We start from the raw sequence: 20,371 nt of genomic DNA on the forward strand, positions 1-20,371 counted from the left end.
ACTCCGGGTGCAACTAAGACCCACACCAGTCCTGAACTACGTGCATTTAATGCACCACTTGCTCTAGAACCCCGGGCGCAATCAAGGCCCACACCGATTCAGAGCATCAGAACTCCGGGTGCAACTAAGACCCAAACCAGTTCTGACCCTCAGAACTCCGGGTGCAATTAAGACCCACACCAGTCCTGACTTCACGGTAAGGGTCCAAAACCCGTTCAAAACTCCACGCGCAATTAAGGCATACACCAGCTTCGAACGCCTGTACACAATACCGCGGAACCCCTGCCAGACCAAATTCTGGGCTTACAGCAAACAACCCATTACATACACCGGTGCCTTCCCCGGGCCAGAGGAATTCAGAAACTCACGTTTACTCCGTCATCTCGGGCGATTCTCGCAGGGAGCAGAGATTTCCCAATCGGTCAGAGAGAGTCGGGACTTTTAAATAAAAGAGGAGTCCTTACCTCTTAGTTATGTGCGCGCTGACCGTCTCTCCTGCCGATGGGAAGTTTTGCGCCTTCTGGAGCATCCTGCCGACTACGCCAAATTTGTTGTAACAGAAGAAATAAGGTTCTTGATCCCGAGATGAAGTGAAACAGATGAGTTTATTGCATGCAAGGAACAATAAAGCCGAAGTCTTGTTTCCCGCAAGAAACAACAAAACCGAAGTATTGTTCCACGTACTGTTACAAACTTTTGGGTTATATAGTGTTTTCTTCTCCGTTTCTGACGTCACTCGGTATGATGGTAAAGAGGGGGGTTCATGGTATTTGGCCAGTTTACGATGTTCTGGGCAAATGGTCAGTTTAACATTACACCCAGGGGGGTTCCTAGCTGGCATCTGCAATCCTTATCAGTTAACCCCCTTTCCTGCCATAAACCCCTGCTTGTGACTTGGAAGTCTAAACCCCCTACAGAAAAGATTAAATTCAAACCCCCGTCTTCACATCTTTCTTCATCTGCAAATGCCAATGTTGAGATGTTTCCAGCCTCTGTATTGAGGCTGCAACCGTGTTCTTCCAAGGCATTGATCAAGGGATCCTGGGCTATGTTGAATAGTATGGGTGACATGGGATCACCTTGTTTAACTCCAACTTTAATGGAGAATTCTTGTGAGGACTGGCTTTCTTCTTTGATCATGGTAGTGCAGTCATGGTAAGAGTTTTGATTAGATCAATTATGTGGTTTTCCAGTTCTCTTTGTTGCAGGACTTGAAATATTTGGTCATGGGCCACAGTGTCAAATGCCTTGGCGATGCCAATGAACACCACTGCAATTTGTTTATGGGTCTTTTTGGCATTTTCCAGGATGTATTGTAATGCTGTCAGATTTTCTGAACTGTGCCAAGTTCTTGGACAATTATCTGATTGATGTTTTTTGCCCCTTTATATTTAATTTCCAGTGTTTTCAGTTTTGTTAGTTCTTCATCTGTCCATATCTTGCTGGAGTCTTTGTTTGTATTCAATTCTTGGATTCTTTCTTTGTTCCTGATGTCTGGATGGGCATGTCGTTTGTGTTGCGATAAGCCGGATTTTGATTGAAAGTACATGTTACAGATGTTATACTTCCATTCACCTTTTTCTTCAATCATGTCAGTTCTCCCTTTGCATTTGCGGAGATGGCACTGGATGGAGTGGAGATTATTGCTTGTGTTGTTGCATTTGGTACATAGAAACATATTTCATTGTGTTTGAGGTTATAGTGTTGCAGTGCCATCCTCGGCCTTCCAATCTTTTCTTTGCATATAAGACAGGTTTGATCATCATTTGGCAGTTGCATGGTTATGGTCTGGCCACTTAGTCCTCTTAGAAAGGCTGGCTCATTGAGTGACTCATTCACTTCCGGACTATGGTCCTCTTCCTCTTGCAGAGGTGGTGTTAGGCTCTCGTCATTATACTCAGGTGTGTCATTTTAAAATTCCTCCAAAATGTTCATCAGGGACGGATTGCATTCTTGTATGAGGCTTTCAATGGAATCGTCAAGCCTCTTTATGGTCTTATACTGGGATCCGTAGATCACAAATGTGTGGTTTATTTTGATCAAAGATGTTTCGGTCGAACGGATGAGTAGACTAACATCGGGCATGACCTTGGCCAAGTCGTCATATGTTGTCTGTGTACTCACAGAGATGAGTCTTAACTCTCCTTCTTTGATTCTTGACAGGGGATTTGTTCTAAGGGAACAGGACCCAACCCCACGTCCTTCCAGGGCACCTTATTTACCTGGGTGACATGCCATTCATTATGGTTCATCATTAACATTACTCTCCATTTTGAGATTTTGCCAGTGGGTACTACCCAGTGGGTTGGAGGGCCAACAGGAGGAGTGAAATAATTTAGACCTCATTTGACCTCCACATACTCAAGAAGAGCAGTGGAGTTACCAGCGGGACCACGTGGAGGTAGAGGTCACTAAGTCTCCACTCCTTACCCAAGGGAGTTAAGAGAGTCAAATTTACTCCTGCCGTTTAGCCACGCTTCATTGAAATTCTTCACTTTGACATGTAAAGCACTGGGCAGAAATCACATCGCGTCAACACCCACTGTTGGTCTTCGCGATGCTTTGTTTTAATTAAACAGTCTAATTCCCCTGGTCCACACAAGTTCAAACTCAGCTACTAGACACTAGCCGAAGCTGCCCATTGCCTGCTGACCATCCCACCCCTGCCGCTGCAGATGATGGATTTAACCCCTCCGGCACCCTGTCCTTCACTCCTGCCTTCCCCCACGAGAAGGGGAGGGGGAGCTCCGATGTGGGTGTGCGAGAAGGGCTGCTGAAATGGTAAAACAATGTAGGTAAGGGAAGTCGGAAAGTCAGATCCATAATTTGGGGTAAAGATTGGCTGGTGCTGGGTCGGTGGGGCTGGGATGTGAAGTGGGGCTGGGCGCGAGTCTCGGTTGGACAAGGCACCGCGTGCCGCAAACCCTCTCACACGCACCAGTCAGACGCACCAAAGCGCCTTTATTTCTTGAGGTGCCTCAAGCGATCGGGGATGCCAATACATGTGTTGGTGAACTTCTACCGCTGCACCATCGAGAGCGTCCTCACCAATGGGATCACCATGTGGTATGGCAACACCTCTTTGCGAGAAAGAAAGGCACTGCAGAGAATGGTCAATATGGCCCAGAAGATCATCAGCTGCGGTCTCACCAAGATTTAACAGCTCTATGAGGACCGCTGCCGTGGTAGAATTCTGGCCATCACAGAGGACAGTCACCACCCCGGGCATGAGCTCTTCACCCCACTGCCCTCAGGCAAGAGATATAAGAGCATACGGACACTTACCACTAGATTCTTCAATTGCTTCTATCCACAAGCAGTGAGACTGGCGAACACATTTAGCCATCCCCCTCGGACCACACCTACACCATCACCATCTACCTCTTTATGATTTCTTATCTATTGCACATCTCCAGTCATTGTTTACACGTCTGTATTGTTTACATTCAAACTGTCTACATGTTTACTTGCACATTGTCTATTGTTTGTTTGTACATTGTCTTGATGCACTGTTTGCACTTTGTCTTGTTTTTTACACTTGTTTTACAATCGAGTTTTACAATCGACTTTCTGTAAGTAAGAATTCCATTGTGCCAGTACCGGTTACATATGGCAATAAAGTTCAAGTTCAAGTTCAAGTTCAGATAGAGGGCTGCAGATCTGCACTCAGGCCAATGGGTCTTTTAAGAAATGATCTTGATCAATTCTTGATCATGTCAAATGAGTAGGAAAAGTGTATTTAGTGAAGTGTTTAGCAGTGATCCTGTGGCTCTGCCCTCAATACTATGTGATTGATATATTTATGTCATGTGTGGGTATTTGTCTCAGGTATTAATTACAGGCAATGTCAACAGAACAGAGTTCCACATTCCAGAGTGCTTCAGAGTTCCATACTGCCTAAACATATGCAGCTCTTGCATAGTAGATTATATCATAGCACAAAGGTAACAGCGAAACCGCACTACAGCATAACTGTTTCGCTTTTTCGTTTAGAATTTTTTTAAAACAATTTCTATAGATTTAGATTTTTATTCCTTTGACCTTTTCTCAGTTTTGCCTTTCCTAACTTGTAAGGTCAATATCTCCACCTTGTGGTCATTGTTAGTAATGTCTTATTTTGAGGATTTTTTTTTAATTTCAGTTCTCTATTTGGTGATTTTATTTTTATTTGTTTGAATTGTGCGTTCAGCAGTGCTAGATTTTTTTTAAAAATTGAAGACTACTACTATACATAATGTGAGTTTATTTAAAAAAATACAATGAAAGGAATGCATTTTTATGAGGAAAACAATGTTGATATTCCCGTGATAATCTTCCTTAGATCATGTATTGCATCATTAGGACACTTTGTGGGCTTGAACTACAAAGATTTTCCTATTCTATGGTACAAGATAAATAAAAACAAAAGCAGCCCAGCTTCACACCCTAGCCCAACCAACCCAGCACTTAGAGCCAATCCTTATCCCAAATTATGGATCTGACTTCCCGACTTCCCTTACCTACATTGTTCTACCATGTAGATTTGTTTTTTAAAACACATAAAGTACCTAGTAATTTATTTAATTGACATAAGTGAAATCACTTTTAGTATATTTAGTCCCTAATGCACAATGCAATGATAATTTGTGTAACATGCACAGGTGTGTCTCAAAGGACATAGTGTTGCACACTCTAGAGTGCTTCAGACTTCCTACTGCCTAAATAAAGCAGCTCTTGTATAGTAGATTATATCATAGCACAAAGGTAACAGCGACACCACGCTACAGCATAACTGTTTTGCTTTTAAATTTAGAAATATTATTTTTTATTGTATTTTTTTCAAATTCAATACACTTGAATTACAGCCAGCAGCCATATCACCCTGCAACTCACAACTGGCAACCCACTGAAGCTAAGTGGGTGTGAGCCTGGTCAGTACCTGGATGGGAGACCTCCTGGGAAAAAATATGGTTGCTGCTGGAAGAGGTGTTAGTGAGGCCAGCAGGGGGTGCTCACCCTGCAGTCCATGTGGGTCCTAATGTCCCAGTATAGTGATGGGGACACTATACTGTAAACAGGCGCCGTCCTTTGGATGAGATGTAAAACTGAGGTCCTGACTCTCTGTGGTTATTAAAAATCCCAGGGTGTTTCTCAAAAAGAGTAGGGGTGTAACCTTGGTGTCCTGGCCAAATTTCCCATTGGCCTTTACCAATCATGGCTTCCTAATAATCCCCCTCTATGAATTGGCTTCATTATTCTCCTCTCCTCCCCTCTGATAGTTGATATGTGGTGAGCATTCTGGTGCACTATGGCTGCCGTCGCATCATGGATGCTGCACATTGGTGGTGGTGGAGGGGAGTCCCCATTACCTGTAAAGCGCTTTGAGTGGAGTGTCCAGAAAAGCGCTATATAAGTGTAAGCAATTATTATTTCTGTTCCTTTTACCTTAACACAGCTTTGCCATTCTTTACACGGGAGGACAAAATCCCCACCTTGTGGTCATTGTTGGTAATGTCTAACTTTGAGGGCAGATTTTTATTTCAATTCTCTAATAGGTGATTTTAATGTTATACATTTGATTTCTGCATTCAGCAGTTTAAGATTTTTTTTCCAAGTTCAATGGAACCATCATAGTAATGTAAGTTTCTTTAAAAAAATAAAATGAAATGAAAGGAATAAATTTTTTGAGGAAACCAATACTGAGATTCCCATGATTATTTTCCTTTGTTCATGTATTGCATTAAAACACCTTGTGGGCTTGAGATACAATTATTTTTCTGTTCTATGATACAAGATAATAACAAAAGCATTTATTTTAATTAGTTTTGTTTTATAAACAACATTTAAGATCTGATATCAAATGTGAAAAAACACATCGCATAATGCAATGAACAAAGTATTGCTTACAGGCCTCTGAGACAGAGTGCTATGCTTTTTGACACATACCTGTGCTTGTTGCAAAAATTACCGTATTTTACTATAGCTTATATTTTGCCTGCAGTTCTGCAGTCAGGCCGACAGCTGTTTTAAGAAATGACAAATTCTGGATCATGTCAAAGGAGCAGGAAAAGTGTATTCAGTGAAGTGTTTGCAGTGATTCTGTATTGCCCAGGGCATTAATCAGGATCAGGATTTAGCTCCAGATGGGCCAGAGACAGTGTTGTGAAGTACAGCAACTCACAGGATCACAAGGGTCGACCACACTGCACTGTTTCTCATTAAAAAAAACAACATATACAGGTATGAAGCAAGCACATTGTAGCAGGAGTGACATTGATTAAGTGCTTGCATTACGGGGCTTGTGAAATCTAAAGGTATGATTTCCACTGAAGGCCTTCAGAGCCCAGTATATCAAACACCTTGCTGTAAGCCTGGCATGTTGCACCACAGAATCACTTTTAAACCTTACCTCTGGTATACTTAGTTCCTATTGCTCAATGCATGATGAAAGTATTGCTTACTGGTGTCTGACATAGAGCACTGTGACACCCTTTGAGAATCCCATGCATGTTTCACGAATTATCACATTTTACTATAGCTTACATTTTGGCTGCAGATCTGCAGTGTGGCTGACAGGTCTTTTAAGAAATTACAGATTCTGGATCATATCAAAGGCTAAAGGAGTGTAACATTTAGGATAGTTTGTGGATGCAGGTGGGTTCTGGTGAAGGAAGCGTGATAACAAGTGTTGGTGCAAAAGTGATTATTTTAAGGTGAATAAGTGACTGGTAAGTAATAGGACACAATAACACACAGGAAAGGGAACTAGAGTGGTGCCAAAGAAAAGAAAATAACAAACAAAACTGAGCTGGCAAGAAGGTAAGGGAAAGCTTACCTAACTACAAAAGAAAACCCGAAACACTCAGTCTTCGGCATCATCACTGACTACCCAAAACCATGCAAGACAAAAGGCATAACAGTTTTGCTTTTTCATTTAGAAAAAAAACCCAATATTTTGTCAAATTCAATACATTTCTATTCCTTTTACCTTATCACAGCTTTGCCATTCTTAACTTGTAAGAACAATATTTGTACCTTGTGGTCGTTGTTGGTAATGTCTTACTTTGAGGGCAGGTTTTTATTTCAATTCTCTATTATTTGATTTATAGCAGTGCTAGATTTTTTTCAAGTTCAATGGAATTATGATAGTAATGTAAGTTTCTTTAAAAAAATAAAATGAAATGAATGGAATACATTTTTATGAGGAAACCAATACTGACATTCCCATGATATTCTTCCTTAGTTCTTGTATTGCATTAGAACACATTGTGGGCTTGAACTACAAAAAATGTTCTGTTCTGTGATATAAGATAAAAACAAAAGCCTTTATTTTAATTAGTTTTGTTTTATAAACAACACTTAAGATTGGTTTACATTAACATATGTGAAAAGCATTGCAAAATGCAATGAACAAATATTGCTTACAGGCCTCTGAGACAGAGCACTATGCTTTTTGACACATACCTGTACTTACTGCAGAAATTACTGTATTTTACTAGAGATTACAATTTGGCTGCAGGAAAAGTGTATTCAGTGTTGGCAGTTGTCTTGTATCTCCAGCTTCAACACAGTGATTTTTATATATATGCCCCTGTGATTTATTGGTACTTGCCCAGGGCAATAATCAGGATCAGGATTTAGCTCCAGATGGGCCAGAGATAGTGTTGTGAAGTACAGCAACACACAAGATCACAAGGTTAGACCCACTGCCTGTTTCTCCTTCAAAAACCATGTACAGGTGTGTATACTGTACATATACAGGTGTGTAGCAGTAACATTGTAGCAGTTGTGACATTGATTTAGAGCCTGCATTAATGGGATGTCGGTATGATGTGTACTGAAGGCTTTCAGAACTCAGCATATCTAAGACTGGGTTGTAAGTCAGGCATGTTGCACCAGAGAATCACTTTAAAACCTTACCTCCTCGATATTTAGTCCATGGTCCATGCAATGAGCATAGTACTGTTTACAAGTCTTGGAGACGGTGCGTTCTCCCCTTTGAGAGAAACCTGTGCTTGCTGCCCCAAATTATCATATTTTACTAGAGCTTACAATTTTGCTGTGGATCTACAGTCGGGCCGATAGGTCTTTTAAGAAATGTCAAATTCTGGATCATGTCAAATGAGCAGGAAAAGTGTGTTTAGTGAAGTATTTGCTGTGGCTCTGTCCTCAATACTATGTGATTGATATATTTTATGTAATGTGTGGGTATTTGTCCCAGGTTTTTTTTATGGAGAAGGACAAGCTTTGGAGCATCTTCTCAGTAAAATATTAGATTTATCAGAGAGAGTGAATTGCTTCTCTGTCCTCCAGTCTGAGAACAGCAGAGGTCTTTCTCAGGACACACCCAGACCCTCACAGACATAGGAGAGGGAGGCTGTAACATCCTGACTCTGAATGTTTCTCTGTGGACTTGATTAACTGTCCACTTAGCATGAGAATCAGACCCATCAGTCTTTGCAGAAAGTGAAAGTCCTAAAACTAACCTCCAACCTGATCTTAGATTCCATGAGACAACTTTATCTTCCTTAAGAACAAAAGAGAAACCAAACCAAAAAAAAACAAATGCTGAAATTGAGAGGGAGTATTTTAATACCACAGATGGCACACACAGTCCAGATGATATACAGGATACCTGGAAAAACACATAAAATACATGGCAATTCTCAGTCATGGGTCATTGCTGATGAAACCTGGGCCTGTTCTCCAGCAAGATACATGAGAGATTCCTGGGGGATTTGAGCTTAATTGAAGGTAAAGGCCTTAAAGAGCCTTGTTGATAACAAATAAACATCAGCTGGCTTTATTCCTCAGTAAAGAAAATAGACTGAAACTGGCTTCTGTTTGAATATTTTCTCATGTAGGTTTATGCTAAGTGGTTGCTTAGCTACTAAGCTTGTTGCTTGTACTGTGTTGCTCGACAGTTTCTCAAGTTCAACACTTCTATTACCATAATAACCATTTGCATCGAGTCTGGTTTGGTCAGCTCATGCAAGCGAAAGACATCAGTACAATATACGACAGTACAAACATAAAACCAATAATAACATTCCCACATCACATACTATCCTTATATACTCCAGTAATAATGTCTTCCTTTAACCTACATTATATAACTGTGTTCACACATCTCACAGCCTCTGGGCAGGTGCTGATACAGAAGCTGTACTCCTTATTTTAACAGACCTAAGCACTACCAGAGAGGAAGAAGGTAAACAGAGGCTGGGCAGGGTGGAAGCAGCCGGCGAGCATCTTTAGAGCTTTGTGTTTCATTCTAGAGATGTAGAATGAATCCACAAAGGGAAGATGAGTTTTAGAGGTGATATACACTGCCCTCTCTAGCTATTCCATGTCCTGGGCAGAAGTGTTATACTGTAAAAGTAAAGGAACTTAATGCATCTTGTTATGTATGTGCTTTAATGCCTCATTCTAGAGCCTCACCCACTTCTCTCCTGGTTAGAATCACTGTTTGGGCCAGGGGGAATGTTTTTCTTTAAGTTACTAACACCAATTATAGTAGCTGTGATACTTGTCTTCCTGTTTTTGTGTTGCTGTACGACATATATTATTCCACTGCTTTGAAAAATGGTAATGAATATGTTTGCGCATCAGTATGTTCTGATAAGAATGCAAGAATCCGAAGTATGGGAGCCTCCTGGGAGTCCATATGAAGAATCTAACTTTTAATCATTTTCAAGAATAAAAAGGAGGGAATTGAAGTGGAAATCTAATAAGTAAATTGATTCTTAAAATGTAGAGAGCTTTGCAAAAAATATATTGGTGCTTTTAGATAATATATTTCAAGGATGTAATTGCTGTGCTACAGTACGTGCAGAATTTTAGAAAACAGTGCTTCAACAAAGTACACTGTTTAGGTTACTTTAGAAGACAATGTACCAAAACAATATATGCTGTCTGGGTCATTAGAATTAGCCGAAAGTAACTGATTAGCTTTGAATAACAAGTCTAGTGCTTCTTCTCTCACTCTATGATGTAATCTGTTTTGTCTTAGGGAAAGGGGAAGTTTTAGAAGGAGCAAAGCGCTGAGCTTTTTTACAGCGCAACGTCTTATAAAAACCCTGTACTGCTTGTAACAAATTGAGTCTCTGGTTGCACTTTGCGAAGTGGCAGCAGGGCTCCCAATATTGCAATATTGAAATAAAGACCTTACTCAGGTGAGAACTTTCTCTTGTGGCTTCCTTGATAGTTATATTTCCATGACAGTTCAATCAATGGTTTTATTGTAGAAACCATTTACGTTAAGTTGGGGAGAAAAGTTTTGTTTTATCAAACACTTTGAATCTAGACATGTCTTCTAACCAGCAACGATCCTGTAAAGGGAGAGCTTGCGTGTGCTTACCATGCTTTGGAGCAGGCGGATGAGTGTTTTTATCTTCTCTGTAAAATATGAGATTTGTTAGAGAGTGTTAATTGCCTCTCTGCAGCCCAGTCTGTATTCACACATCTCAAAGCCTCTGGGCAGGTGAGCATCTTTAGAGCTTTGTGTGTCAGTCTAGAGATGGAGAATGAATTCACAAAGGCAAGGGGAGTTTTAGAGGCGATATACACTGCCCTCTCTACCTGTTCCGTGTCCTGGGCAGAAGTGTTGCCATCTCACACAGTGATGGGAAACAGCACAACACTCTCAATGACAGATCCGTAAAAGAGGGCCATTGCTTCCTGTGACACTTCAAACTTCTTCTTGTGCTTCAGGGATAAATTGAAAATCTCTCTAAGACAGTAGCAAGCTGGTTGGCACAGGATTTCAGTGTAGAGGTTACAGAAAAGCCCCGATGCTTCACTGCTGTTCTGCATGTAGAAAAACAATCAACCCAGGTGCACCTACTCTTTAAAGCTACACTGTAAGTAAGGGTTCCCTTTCATGCTGCTTTGGTAGATAGTTGTCATAGAACTGTAGTAAGGTGTGTTCAAAGGTAAAATTCTAAAAAGAGTCTTTTGTTTCCCTGAAAAATAGAAATGGCTGCCAGATGATCTGAAGTTCAGTGGTTTAAAATTAAGATCTCTGATTGCGACAATCCTGGTTGCTGGGACAGTCCTAAGAAGTCTGACTTTAGATTTCAGATTGAAAAACCCCACACAGAAATCCCAGCCGGGGCAATTTCCTAGTTTAAAAAGGAAGGGTCCCAGTCTTATCCAGTTTAGCTTTAAACTGCTCTAGATAAATTTGAATTCACACTGGCTGAGTTGTCAAAAGCTCAGAAACTGGAGGAATATAAAAAGAGCAATTCAAAATATTTGGCATAATCAGAAACTACTCAAAGAAGCGTTAGTGAAAATAGAAAATAGAAGACCCTCTGTCATGGAGGAGGCCAGAAAAGAGATACAGGTAAGCTTGTATGAACAGGAAATCAAACTGGAAAATTTGCAATATGCAACAAGACTAATGAATAACTGAGACACGCTAATTGAAGAACTAGACTCTGTCCTGCAAGAAATCAGAGATCTCAAGCAGGGCAAGCGTGTCTCAGGTATTGGCCAAGGGTACAAGGGCATTCAGGAAGCCTGGGCTAAGAGAATCTCTAGACTAGGATCTCCGAGTGGATCAGAAAGAGCCCTATACAGGACGCTTAGGTGTATCTGTCCTGTCCTTGATCCATTTTGTAGGTAAGACAGTGGATTTAACCTCCACTAATTTAGAGGGCTAGCAATAGACAAAGAAATGTTTGATCTGATAATGCCTGGTTGTAATGTCAAGACCTATATTGAGTGTCACGGACAGTTTTTTCCGGGTCCTATGCAGACAACACGATCTGGAATTGTGAAGAAACACTGGGGAAAAAGACATGCAGGACAGGGTATGGAGACAGGGGGCGTGTCCAAGGGGTGCAGGTGTCCAGGGAGAGTGAATCCGGGGCGAACAATCCATGAGTAAATCCAAACGGGTCATCCAAGACAGAAGGTAGTGTCCAAAGCCAAGGGATCCATCCAGGAAATAAAACCATGAACCAGGTCGGAATCGGTTGGGCGGGGAATCAGGAACTGAAGGTTAAAAGCGTAACAGAGCCAGATGCAGCAGGGCCCCGGGCTCTCACGAAGCAGAACTCACTAAGGAACCAGGAGTGAAGTCTGCTTCTGGCTTTTAAGGGGGAACGGAAATAGGGAACAGGTGCAGGTAATGGGAGAAAACAAGGAAGCGCTGGAGCACCCTTAAGAGGAGGGGATTGCGATCATGACATTGAGGAGCTGAAGGATATGCTCCAGTTCTTGCCTGAAGCTATGGAACCAAAGAAAGTTATTTTAGTGAGAAAAACTACCAGCAGGGCAGTACATGAGTAGATGGCAAGGCAGGGACCATAGATCTGTAACAGCTTTGATGTCAAGCTATGATATAGGGATATTCTATCCATATTGATCCACTGGGTTAAGCAGGGACATCTGAGTCTCCTCGTGAGATTTGCTATAAGATCAGATACACTTATTTTGCTGGGCGGAATTGTGTCAGTGATGAGGAGAGAGCAGGCATATTGCGCCTACCCCAGCATACGATTGCAATCGTGCTGTCAAGGGATTCCTTAACCAGAAGGTGTAATGAGCGGCCTTGAGCGAATGATCATGCATACAAGTAGTGTCAGCGTGCACATTACTAAGAGGTAAGGACTCCTCTTTTATTTAAAAGTCCCGACTCTCTCAGACCAACTGGGAAATCTCTGCTCCCTGCAAGAATAGCCCGAGATGACGGAGTAAACGTGAGTTCCTGGATGCCTCTGGCCCGGGGAAGACACCGGTGTATGTAATGGGTGGTTTGCTGTAAGCCCAGAAGTTGGTCTGGCAGGCGGTGATTCGCGGTATTGCGTACAGGCGTTCGAAACTGGTGTCGGGTGTATGCCTCAATTGCACGTATGAAACTGGTGTCGGGTGTATGCCTTAATTGCACGGGATTTTTTAACGGGTTTGGACCTTTACCGTGAGGCTCAGGATCGGTGTGGGCCTAAATTGTGCCCGGGGTTCTGAAGCTGAGTGGTGCTTTGAATGCACGTATAATTCAGGATTGGGTCCTGAGAGTAGCTACACCTTGGTCGTGCACGGATAGGCGTGGCGTGGTTTTGTTTTATTTTGTTCTAAAAGGAACAGGAAAGACGTCGATGATACATGTATGTTTTTCGTGTTTTCCTCCCTTTAAAGGGAGCAGCAGAGACGTAGATATAGATGTATGATTCTGGTGTATTTCTTGTTTGTAAACATATACACACGCACGATACATAAACCATAAACACACCTCATAATAAAAGAGCAAAGCACTAAGTAGCAGGATTTAAAGGACGTTGAGACCCGGGAATCGCCCTGATTGAGCTCAGTGTGTACGTCCACCCCGGGGCAAAAGCAGCGATGCTGGCGTTCTGGGGATGGTGAATTACTGATCAAGGAAGGGGGTTTTCGAGGTCTCGTTCCTTGCCTGTGAACAATGCGGTGTAAGTCCTCTCTAAAGGCTCTGAGATGCATTTAGATCTGGAGGTAAATGCATCTGGAATGCACAGGATTTCCATAGTGAAAGCATCCCCCTACTGTATGAGCTGCTACTGTACCTCACACACAACAAAGTAACTCTTAAAGAGACCTAACGTGTGCTAACTGATGGTCTGAGAAAGTAGTGTAAGGGTCCGTTTATATATCGGAAAAGTGTAAACTGACGGAAAAGAAGGAGAAAAATATGGGAAAAGCTGAGTCTCTCGGAGGGAGTTTTGGGCGAAGACGCCTGTAAAGAAAGCATATGAGTATTGATTGGCAAAAGCACAAGCATGTAGCTGCCACCCTGGTGCACGGCCAGCACCAGTGGTGGCAGATACATGAGAGAAAAAAAAGAAAGAGAACTAGGAATGTGATTACTTAAGTGTATTTACGGGAGAGAAAAAAAAAACGAAAAAAAAGATGCATACTACAAAGAGTATGAACAAAAGCAAAAAGAGGCTGTGCAGGAGGATCAAAAGATGAAAAACGGGTACAGACTGTCATACGGTTGAATGGTCTGAGCAGGACTGTCGGAAAGTGTCTGAGCAGTGGTGAAAAAATAGACGGATAATAAGCGATGTCGAGTTTTATGAGAAGTTACGCTGTTAAAAGTAAAAAGGATTCGTGTAGAAGTGAAACAAGAATACAGCACATTGTAGTACGAAGAGAAAAATATATTCTCGATGTGTATGTGTGTTTTATGAATTTGTGTGTCGGCATGTATGTGTGTAACTGAGTTTTGGTATACTAAATGACAGTGCGAGTGTGTTAAGCCAGCGGGACTGGCTAGAGACGTAATTTTAAGAGACTTGACGAAAATCAACTTAAGGAGATTGGAAAATATAAGAGCGTCTGAAACGTGTAAGTACAGTACAGGTGGACGTAAAAGGAGTTAGATAAACAGTTTTTGTATGTATATACAATTAGTTGTAGTAGTGGAAACAAGTTGGATTTATTCGAATGTCTCGAAACCAGACATGCTGAAACGCTGTAGGTTTAGAATCAAGACTGGGGAGAATAAACAGTGTTGTGAGAAGATCTGTTTACCTAACGATTAGATCCTGTAAATCCCTTGTAGCCTCCCTAAATCCGTCCCAGTCCAGTGCATAAAAGGAGTTAAACCTAAAATGTACTGTTAATGGGGTGTTGGTTTCTCTGTTATGGGATACTGGAGCACTACTGTCATGCTTGTCTCACTTCACAGTGTGCTATAGAGTAATGTATATGGGGAGATAGCAGGAGGCCACAGGAGTATTGGGGCAGCAAGTTTTACTTGCTGAGTGCCAGATTTTAACATTCACGTGCACTTATCACGCGAATGTGGGTGGTTTTATCCCAGATCTATTGGGTTGGAATATTATGCATTACAAGGAATGACTATCCAGAACAGGGTATCACGTGGCTTCAGCTGACTGTGATCCCTCAGTATGTTGATGGTAGTCTGACGAGGAAACCCACAAGTCTTGAGTTGCTTCAGGTTTAGAGTGTCTAATATTAAGCAGTTATGATAAGGCCCTTTTGTGTCTTGCAGTGTGTTATTTTAACAGGGCCTGGGTGCAATGTTTTTACGGATGAGCACAACTTTTAACAGATCTGCTTAAGGGGGGAGTGCAGTCCAAGGCCAAGATTGCCTTGGTTCCAGCAGAAAAAGCCGCCTGTAATAATTTGAAATAAGCTCTCTTACAGGTGCTGAGACTGCACTTTAAACTAGTGAAATAAACTGTTCTTTCTGTTACAACACTGCTTTTACATGTGCCTGGTTTAAACCTATTAATATGTATAATTTCAGAGGTATTAATGAAAATATGCCATCCATTAATAATATTAAAAAATATTGGACACCCATTTTTATAGAGGCAGACATGATGCGAAGTTTAAAAGTGGGGATAATAGACATTAAATGAAAGCTCTGATTCTCTGCTTTCATGTGCATTGAGTTTTAAGCTTGTAGTATGCAGCAGGGTTCCATGCTGTTGGTAAGAAATGTTGGCAAGTCAGATCCGTAACTTCGGTTTAAGGATTGGCTCAAATGGCTGGGTCAGTCGGGTTGGGGTGTAAAGCAGGGCTGGGAGCGAGTCTTGGCTGGACGAGGCACCGTGTGCCATGCCCCCCTCCCTTCCTTGTGGGGGAAGGGTGGGGAGACGGCCAGGGTGCCGGGGTAGCAAGCCATCGGCCACGGTGGCGAATCTGGACAAATGCCAGGCCATTCCTGCGGATCACCCCAGCTGCGGCAATTGTCGGTCAACCTCCTCCCGTCCAGGAGTGTTTTTATCAGGTGTTTTTTTATCTTATTGTGTTTGAGGCTTGCTGTTTATGAAGCCTTCTGCCTTTGGCTCTACTTCATAGTATGTTTCCACCGATGGGGTCAAACAGTGATCCGCTTGGGGGAGGGGGAGTTCCCGTGTCCTGTGGGGGCCCCTCGGTGAATTGGCTCCCCCGCTCTGTCTATCTCTGCCAAGAATGAAGCTCCACCTTCCAGGTCAGTTTGTAAAGTCACTGTCTAGCAATAGGTCTTTATGAATCATATATATAATATAAGCAGAAATGCCATCTTCCAATCTATTCTTATGTATTATAGTTCCCAAATATGACTGATATGCAACAGAAATTATCCAGTGATTTTACAGTGTTTATTGGTTTATATCTGCTGTGGGTGAAATTCTTGGAGCACTGCCCGCATCCCCTCCGAACTGCATCGATGTTACTGCATCTTTCTCCAAGTCCTCTGCCATCTCCTCAGCATTATTGTAAAGCAGTGTTCCTGTCTCCCACTAGATTCGCATCTTGGCCAGAGAGGGTGTCTGAAATAGTGCTCTTCTGTTTCCAGTGTGTCTGTCTTTTCTAGTTGTTCTTAAATCTGCTCTGTGAACCCCTTAGGGATGGTGCGGTAGTGGGACCTATTTGACCCCGCACAGAGGGGTCATCTGGAGCACATGGTAGGACTGTATGCATGACATTCGCTCTCATTGCTCAAGGCCGCTCATTACACCTTCTGGTTAAGGAATCCCTTGACAGCATGATTTCAATCGTATGCTGGGGTAGTCATAATATCCCTGATCTCTCTTCATCACTGACACAATTCTGCCCAGCAAAATAAGTGCATCTGATCCTGTTGGAAATCTCACGAGGAGACTCAGACATCCGTGCTTAACCCAGTGGAAAGCAGCAACAGCCAATACCTGATCAATATGGATAAAATATTCCTATATCATAGCTTGACATCAAAACTGTTACAGATCCATGGTTCCGGCCTTGCTTTCTACTCATGTACTGCCCTGCTGGTAGTTTTTCTGACTAAAATAACTTTCTTTGGTTCCATAGTGTCACGAATAGTTCTTTCCGGGCCCTATGCAGACGACATGATCCGGATTTGTGAGGAAACACTAGGGAAAAAGTCATGCAGGAGAGGGTATGGAGACAGGGGGAGTGTCCAAAGAGTGCAGGTGTCCAGGGGAAGTGAGTCCAGGGCGAACAATCCATATAGAAAATCCATAGAGGCAAAAGTCCATGGCCAGGCGACCCATCCGGGGGGATAAGGAACAGAAACGGGGTCGGATCCAAGGGGTGGAATCAGGAACAGAAAGTTAAAACCATAACGGAGCCAGACGCAGCAGGACCCCAGGCTCTCACGAAACGGGATTCAATGAGGAACCAGGAGTGAGGTCTGCGTCTGGCTTTTAAGGGGGAACAGAAATAGGGAACAGGTGCTGGTAATGGGAGAAAACAAGGAAGGGCTGGAGCGCCCTTAAGAGGAGAGGTCTGCAGTCATGACACATCGCTTCAGGCATGAACTGGAGCATATCCTCCAGCTCCTCAACATAGGTCTTGACATTACAACCAGGTATTGTCAGATCAAACATTTCTTTGTCTATTGCTAGCCGTCTAAATTACTGGAGGTTAAATCCACTGTCTTACCTACAAAATGGATCAAGGACAGGATGGATACACCTGAGCGTCATGTATAGGGCTTTTTCTGATCCACTCAGAGATCCTGTCCTAGAGAGTCTCTGAGCCCAGGCTTCCTGAATGCACTTGTACCCTTGGCCCCTACCTGAGACACGCATGCTCTGCTTGAGATCTCTGATTTCTTGCAGGGCAGGGTCTAGTTCCTCAATAAGATTGTCTCTTTGTTCAGTTATTCATTAGTCTTGTATAAACTTTCCAATTTGATTTCCTGTTCATACAAGCTTACCTCTATCTCTTTTCTGACCTCCTCCACGACAGAGGGTCTTCTATTTTCTATTTTCACTAACTCTTATTTGAGTAGTTTCTTTTTCTGTTCATTTTCCATTTTCTTTTCACTGATTATGCCCAATATTTAGAATTTCTCTTTTTTATATTCCTCCAGCTTACTCTTCTGAGATACTGAGCTTTTGACAACTCCGTCAGTGTCAATTCAAATTTAACTAGAGCAGTTTAAAGCTAAACTGGATAAGACTGGGACCCTTCCTTTTTAAACTAGGAAATTGCCCCGGCTGGGATTTCTGTGTGGGGTTTTTCAATCTGAAATCTAAAGTCAGACTTCTTAAGACTGTCCCAGCAACCAGGATTGTCGCAATCAGAGATCTTAATTTTAAACCACTGAACTTCAGATTATCTGGCAGCCATTTCTATTTTTCAGGGAAACAAAAGACTCTTTTTAGAATTTTACCTTTGAACACACCTTACTACAGTTCTATGACAACTATCTACCACAGCAGCATGAAAGGGAACCCTTACTTACAGTGTAGCTTTAAAGAGTAGGTGCACCTGGGTTGATTTTTTTTCTACATGCAGAACAGCAGTGAAGCATCGGGGCTTTTCTGTAACCTCTACACTGAAATCCTGTGCCAACCAGCTTGCTACTGTCTTAGAGAGATTTTCAATTTATCCCTGAAGCACAAGAAGAAGTTTGAAGTGTCACAGGAAGCAATGGCCCTCTTTTACGGATCTGTCATTGAGAGTGTTGTGCTGTTTCCCATCACTGTGTGAGATGGCAACACTTCTGCCCAGGACACGGAACAGGTAGAGAGGGCAGTGTATATCGCCTCTAAAACTCCCCTTGCCTTTGTGAATTCATTCTCCATCTCTAGACTGACACACAAAGCTCTAAAGATGCTCACCTGCCCAGAGACTTTGAGATGTGTGAATACAGACTGGGCTGCAGAGAGGCAATTAACACTCTCTAACAAATCTCATGTTTTACAGAGAAGATAAAAACACTCATCCGCCTGCTCCAAAGCATGGTAAGCACACGCAAGCTCTCCCTTTACAGGATCGTTGCTGGTTAGAAGACATGTCTAGATTCAAAGTGTTTGATAAAACAAAACTTTTCTCCCCAACTTAACGTAAATGGTTTCTACAATAAAACCATTGATTGAACTGTCATGGAAATATAACTATCAAGGAAGCCACAAGAGAAAGTTCTCACCTGAGTAAGGTCTTTATTTCAATATTGCAATATTGGGAGCCCTGCTGCCACTTCGCAAAGTGCAACCAGAGACTCAATTTGTTACAAGCAGTACAGGGTTTTTATAAGACGTTGCGCTGTAAAAAAGCTCAGCGCTTTGCTCCTTCTAAAACTTCCCCTTTCCCTAAGACAAAACAGATTACATCATAGAGTGAGAGAAGAAGCACTAGACTTGTTATTCAAAGCTAATCAGTTACTTTCGGCTAATTCTAATGACCCAGACAGCATATATTGTTTTGGTACATTGTCTTCTAAAGTAACCTAAACAGTGTACTTTGTTGAAGCACTGTTTTCTAAAATTCTGCACGTACTGTAGCACAGCAATTACATCCTTGAAATATATTATCTAAAAGCACCAATATATTTTTTGCAAAGCTCTCTACATTTTAAGAATCAATTTACTTATTAGATTTCCACTTCAATTCCCTCCTTTTTATTCTTGAAAATGATTAAAAGTTAGATTCTTCATATGGACTCCCAGGAGGCTCCCATACTTCGGATTCTTGCATTCTTATCAGAACATACTGATGCGCAAACATATTCATTACCATTTTTCAAAGCAGTGGAATAATATATGTCGTACAGCAACACAAAAACAGGAAGACAAGTATCACAGCTACTATAATTGGTGTTAGTAACTTAAAGAAAAACATTCCCCCTGGCCCAAACAGTGATTCTAACCAGGAGAGAAATGGGTGAGGCTCTAGAATGAGGCATTAAAGCACATACATAACAAGATGCATTAAGTTCCTTTACTTTTACAGTATGATTTATAAGTTTATACCACAAATTACTCATATCCCCCTCATTATCAGTTTCATTCAGCCAGTTTGTATACAAAGAGGCTTCGCGTTTAGATTCTTCCTCTTTCTGGGTGGTGACAGGCTTCCACACAAAAAGGAAAAAAGCTGTGCACATCAGTCCCAAGAATGTGATCCCCATCTATCATGTGGAGACATCACTCCTGCACTTTGCTCAGTTCGTTTGTGACCTTTTTACAGTGGGAAGCATGAATCCAGGGCACCCTTTCCGTAACTTTCACAGCAGTTGCAGTGGTCAGCAGCCTTGGTACGGCCCCCTCCACCTGAGTGAACACCATTTCTTTTTCCTGAAGTCTTTCACCAGAATCCAGTCTCCTTATTCACTCATTAGTTCTTACAGCACAGGTAAATCCCTGGAGCCCAGCATTTTTCTAAGGGTTTTTTTTTACAAGATTGGTCAACAGCTGGGTAATAACTCTTAGAAAAATCTACACATTGTTCCACTGCCTCAGCTGTGCCGTTTTGCAGAACAATTCTAGCTGAAGTTGTAAAATTTGTCTTTGGTCCGTTCCTGCAAAACATCTTATTATGAACAAACAAACCATAATAATAATGTGCATCCATGGGAATCACTCCCAAGGGTAACCCCCCTTAAAACTATACTGTTCTACCCATCAGGTTCTCCCACTAGATAAGAGAACCTTTCCCATGAAAT

The sequence above is a fragment of the Lepisosteus platostomus genome, chromosome 24 (genome assembly GCF_059453375.1).
Source record: "Lepisosteus platostomus isolate fLepPlt1 chromosome 24, fLepPlt1.hap1, whole genome shotgun sequence".
Lineage (NCBI taxonomy): Eukaryota > Metazoa > Chordata > Actinopteri > Semionotiformes > Lepisosteidae > Lepisosteus > Lepisosteus platostomus.